At 39.0% G+C, this 5,876-nt stretch overlaps 1 pseudogene; it reads left to right on the forward strand.

Annotated features, from left to right (window-relative positions):
* The first annotated feature begins 290 nt into the window (after positions 1–290).
* LOC118574009 lies at positions 291–1,472 on the forward strand (annotated as a pseudogene).
* The last annotated feature ends 4,404 nt before the right edge of the window (positions 1,473–5,876 follow it).

A 5,876-nucleotide genomic window follows, 5' to 3' on the forward strand; every position in this document is an offset into this window, starting at 1 on the left:
GTAAGGCATAGGGCCTGGAGAGCACATTTGATGGCAATTTCAATTGCTAATAATTTTCCAATAAGGGGTGGTGCCTGGAGGACACATCACCCATGACAACTTCATCTGTAAAAAGATATGCAGGAAGGTATGGGGCCTGTAGTGGCTAGTGTTTTGTCAAATTGACATAAGCTAGATTCATCTGAGAAGAAGGAAACTCAATTCATAAAATACCTCCATAAGATTGGCCTGTAGGGGCTACATGGGTATTTATAGCCCAAGATCCCGTGTGATTGTCAGCCCATTGCATGATGCCCCTGAAAAAGGGAGGAGATGGAATTAAACCACCCCCAATCACTGGAAGATTTGGAACCCCACTGAAAATTGGTATTCTTGAATTGCCAAGTGTTGGGAAGTCCACCTTCTTCAATGTATTAACCAATAGTTGAGCTTCCACAGAGAACTCCCCATTCTGCACTATTGATCCTAATGAGAGTAGAGTGTCTGTGCCAGAGGAGAGGTTTCACTTCCTTTGTCAGTATCACAAGATTCCTGCTTTCCTAAATGTAGTGGATATTTCCTGCCTTGTGAAAGGAGCTCACTATGGGCAGGGCTTGGGGAACGCCTTTTTATTTCATATTAGTGCCTTGTGACGGGTTTTTCATCTAACACATGCTTTTGAAGATGATGATATTATACATGTTGAAGGAAGTATAGATCCTATTCGAGATACAGAAATAATTCATGAAGAGCTTCAGCTGAAAGATGAGAAAATGATTGGGCCCACTATAGATAAACTAGAGAAGGTGGCCGTGAAAGGAAGGGATAAGGAATTAAAGCCTGAGTATGATATAATATGCAAAGTCAAATCTTGGGTTATAGATCAAAAGAATCTGTACGCTTCTATCATGACTGGAATGACAAAGAGATTGAAATGCTGAATAAGCACTTATTTTTAACTTCAAAACCAATGGTCTACTTGGTTAATTTTTCTGAAAATGATTATATAAGAAAGAAAAGCAAATGGTTGATAAAAATTAGAGTGGGTGGACAAGTATGACCCAGGTTCCTCAATCATTCATTTTACTGGGGCCTTGGAACTCAAGTTGCAAGAATTGAGTACCAAGAAGAGACAGAAGTATCTGGAAGTGAACATAACACAAAGTGCTCTGCCAAAGATCATTAAGAGTGGGTTTGCAGCACTCCAGCTAGTCTACCTTTCCCCTGCAGGCCCAGGGAAGTGTGTGTGTGGACCATCAGGAAAGGAATGAAGTCTCCTGAGGCTGCAGGAAAGATTCACACAGATTTTTGAAAAGGGATTCATTATGGCTGAAGTCATGAAATATGAGGACTTTAAAGAGGAGCATTCTAAAAATGCAGTCAAGTCTGCTGGAAAATACAGACAAGAAGGCGGGAATTATATTGTTGAAGATGGAAATATTATCTTCTACAAATTTAATATACCACAGCAATAAAAAGAAAATAAAATTTAGTTATTGCTCAGATAAACATACTTCTAAAATGCATGTATTGGGTTTGGGTTTTGTTTTTTAAATTAAAGTTTTTGAAATCTAAAGATACAAAGTTAGGAGTGGAAACCTTCTACAAATAATTTTTTTATTTATTTTTAAATTATAAAATACTGTGTACCTTCAATGAAATGTAAGTTAGTAAACATGAACAGCTTTGCTTTATACATGATTAAGACCCTACTTCAAATTGTAGAAGCTTTTCAAGAACCATGTTACCCTCATGATACTCCATTATTCTTCATCATGTATACCAAATCTGACATATTTGACAGTGAAGACAATGTGGCTTGTTCCTTTTTGAATGTATATATAATGCATGTTTTGTAGTACTCTAGATGTCTACACTCAATAAAACATTTGGCAAAACCAAAAAAAAAAAAAAAAAAAAAAAAAAAAGATTGACCTGTAGGTAACCCATGGGGCCATTTCTTGATTGAAAATTAGTGTGGGAGTTTCCAGATCATTGTGCAAGGTAATACTTTTGGCATTTTGTCCTGTGTGCACTAACAAAGCAAGCTAAGCAAGCCAATCACATCAAGCATGAAAACATCATTCTTCCACGGCCCCTGCCTCAGTTTTCAACTCTAGGTTCTAGCTTTAAATTCCTATAGTGATTTCCATGGAGAAGGGACTACAAGCTATAAGATAGATAGGGCTTGTGCTGCCTAGAGGTTTCTTACTGTGGAACAAGCTAAAGTCATCTGAGAGGAAAGAACCTCAATTCAGAAAATATCTCTGTAAGATTGACCTGTAGCCAACTCACAGAAAGGTTTCCCAATTGATTGTTAATCTGGGAGGGCTTGGCTCACTTGGGGAGCTATCCCCTATGGCATTTGTACCTGGGCGAAATGAGAAAGCAAGCTGAGTATGCTATTGGAAGCTAGCCTGTCAACACTGTTCCTCCATGGTCTCTGCTTCAGTTTGTGCCTTCAGGTTCCTGTCTTGAGTGCCTGACTTCCATAGATGATGGACTGCAAGTCAGGAGATTAAATCAATTTTTTCCTAAGTTTATTTTGGTCATGGTGTTTATGCAAGGAATTGTAAGACAGGGCCTAAGGTAACTTCTCCCACAGAAGATACATAGGCTAGTAGCTCCTTAGTCAAGATGGAACTTGGAGAACATTCTCCATGGCAGATTCTGCTAGCAACATCTTCTCAGTAATGGATATGGCACTCCTCCCACGGTGTCTTTAACTAGCACTAATTCCTCAGTAAAGGATAAGGCTTGAAAAGCATCTCTCCCAAGGTTGCTTCAACTGTCAGTAACTGTTTAGCAAAAGGTAGATTCCCAAGACAACCTCCACATGACAGATTCAACTGCCAATAGCTTACAATTAAGGGACAGAACCTGGAAATCCCTTAAGCATAGAAGATTCTAGTGCCTTCAGCTCCTTAGTAAGGGAAAATTTGTGGTAGGGCACATACTTATGACAGCTCATATGGCCAGCAACTCCTCAGTATGGGATAGGGCCCGGTAGATCATTTCCTTCATGGCAGCTTCATCTACCAGTATTTTCTCAGTGTGGGATATTTATTATCTGCAGAGCATTGTCCATAGCAGATTCTACTAACAACATCTCCACATAAGGGATGTGACCGGAAAGGCATCTCTGCTCCTCAGAGTTTCATCTCCCATATCTCTTCAGTAAGGGAAAGGACTTGGAGAACTCCTCCCATGGTAGCTTCAACTGCAAACAGCTATCCAGTGTACGATGGGGCCTGTAATGTTTCTTCTCCTCCATGACATATTAACTGCCAGTAGCACATCTATAATGGCTAGAGCCTACAGATCACCTTCCTGGCAGCTTCAACTGCCAGTGTCTCCTAAGTAAGGGATAGTGAGGGCATGAAGAGCAGCTCCTCACTGCAGCTTCATGAGCTCCTCAGTAAAGGTTAGACCCAGGTGGAGCACCACCTCACATCACAACTTCAACTAACAATCAATCTCCAGTAATTGATGGGAACAGGAGAGCTCTTCCTCACAGCAGCTTTAACTGCCAACATCTCCTAAATAAGGGATATGGCCTGTGGAATACCACACACATGGCATTTTCAACTGCCACTAACTCCTCAGTAAGAGATAGAGCCTGCGGATCATTTCCCCCAAAGCAGCATCAATTCCCATGAGGTTTCCAGGAAGGGCCAGGGTATGGTAGAGCTCCTATCCCAAGGCACCTTCAGTTGTCAATAGGTTCACAGGGACAGGGCCTGAGGACCACTTCCACCATCAATGCTAGAAGATTCTGCTGAGATAATTTAAGATTTAAGATGGAATAATTGTAAAGAAAATGATCTTTGGAAGAATTAAGAATAGTAACAAACAGGATTGACTGGGGCAGAAGGAAATACACTAGACAAGAAGTCTACTCTCCATACTTGCTAGAATAAAATATGGCAATGAGGTCATGACTGAAGGGTGTGACTAGAGAAATGATGGTCTGGAGACACCACAAACAGGATAATATCTCACTGAAGAACAAATAGATAGATGCAGTGAATTATTATTCCAGACATTTGCCTTTAACACTTGTCCAAAACTCTGAGATGGATAAGGTGGCCTCATTCAGATGTTGTCTGCTCCCCTCTGATTCCCCTGGCTGCTCTGAATTATTTCAGTTTTATCTTTTATGACCACCTGAAGATTTCTGCAAGAGGGAATGCAGGAAGAAGTCACTTATTTATTGCTAATTTCACTAGATCAACATGTATCATCCAGTCTTCCTGACCCTGGCATTTCCAGCACACACTGTGCAAATACACCAATCAGTCAGTAAAAGCCAGAAGGCATTGTGTCTGGCTAAGGAGCAAAATCACATTGTCCTAGGCATTCAGTAACTAATGTCTCATTAATGGCATCTGTATTCAAGGCAGCCACATAGGGCTGAAGAAGATTTGAAGGGCAGTAAGTCCATAGTGAATTTTAGCTGTGGGATATTGTATATTTTATTACTTTTTCATTCCACCTTTTTTTTTTACTATGAGACATTTAAAAATCTTTTATTTCATTACTGTTTCATATAGAAGGAAGATACATATAAAGATAAAAAAGTCTATACCATGACACAGAATATAAATAAGTTTATTGAGAACTTAGTTATAAAACAGAACAAAAATGAATTTTGAAAATTTGAGGAAATATTTCAGTCAGAATCATACTTGAGAAAAAATATCTTTTGGTTTCAATAGTACTAAGTAGATAAAGTTGCACACATAGGCAAATATTTCACATATATCTCAAGTCCTTATTCAAGTAGTCTTCAAAACTGGATCATCTCAGCTAGCCATCTCAGAATTGCTCTAAGCACTTTTTAGTCCAAAGCTGATCTGTAGATGATGTTTGTCAGCTTAGTGATATTATTTTCCATGTGGAATTGTCATTGTGGGGCCCCATCTTCTTCCTGGAGATTTCAGTTGATGTTAGGCTAGGCCATGATTTCCTGCAGAAAACTGAAAAGAGACTCAAATACAAAGACATGTATAGGCAGCTAATCGAAGCGTTTTCTCTAAAATTAATTAGTACTCTATATGACTATTATTATCTTAAAAAAGTTTAAAATATATATCTTGTAAATTTTGATATAAAATTCATACTTTAAGAAAAGTTTAAAGAATCAGAATAGAATAAAAGAATTGAGATTAGTAATAGAATAGTCCCTTAATTAATTTGGTTTTTCTCCTGTCCCATGTCAGAAGATGGATCTTTCTTCTGGTATGATACAGGGAGTTTTCATTTTCCTTTTAACAACATGCTTGAGTTTATTGCTTTAAACTGCAGCATTACTAGGACTGAAATGGCAGCTTTGGCTGCTGGTTGCACCCATGTCAGCTTTTCAATATGGTAGAGATAATTCACTGCCAGCTCTGGGAGCCAAGCTGTCTGCTGACTCTGGGAGGTAGTGGGTCTATGCTTCTATCAAAGCAGCATGTAGCCCAGAAACCTCTCTCTCTCTCTTTTTTTTTTTTTTACAAGAACCTTAAATCTAATCTTCTTTGCTTAGCCCTTTTCTTAACCATTAACAACAACAACTTGTAACCAGTCCTCCTAAACAATGAAAATTATCCCAAACCCCAAACCCATTAAACGACCAAAAACTACCCACCCCACACCATCTCTTTGGGAATGTGGCCATCTTTTTCTTAAAATTGCTTTCTGCTGGTTGTGGGTGAATGAAGGCATCTTTATTCTGAAAAGAAAAATTTTGGGTTAATTATCAAGATCTAGGACAGGTAGCTATATCTGTTGTCCAGTCTCTGCATAATGCCAAAGTTCAGGGCTTACCTCAAGTCTTTGGTCATGTAGACTGTGAAACTGGATCATTTCAGCTAGCCAATTCAAATAAATTGTTCTGAGCAGTTTATAGGCCA

The sequence above is a fragment of the Onychomys torridus genome, chromosome X (genome assembly GCF_903995425.1).
Source record: "Onychomys torridus chromosome X, mOncTor1.1, whole genome shotgun sequence".
Taxonomy (NCBI): domain Eukaryota; kingdom Metazoa; phylum Chordata; class Mammalia; order Rodentia; family Cricetidae; genus Onychomys; species Onychomys torridus.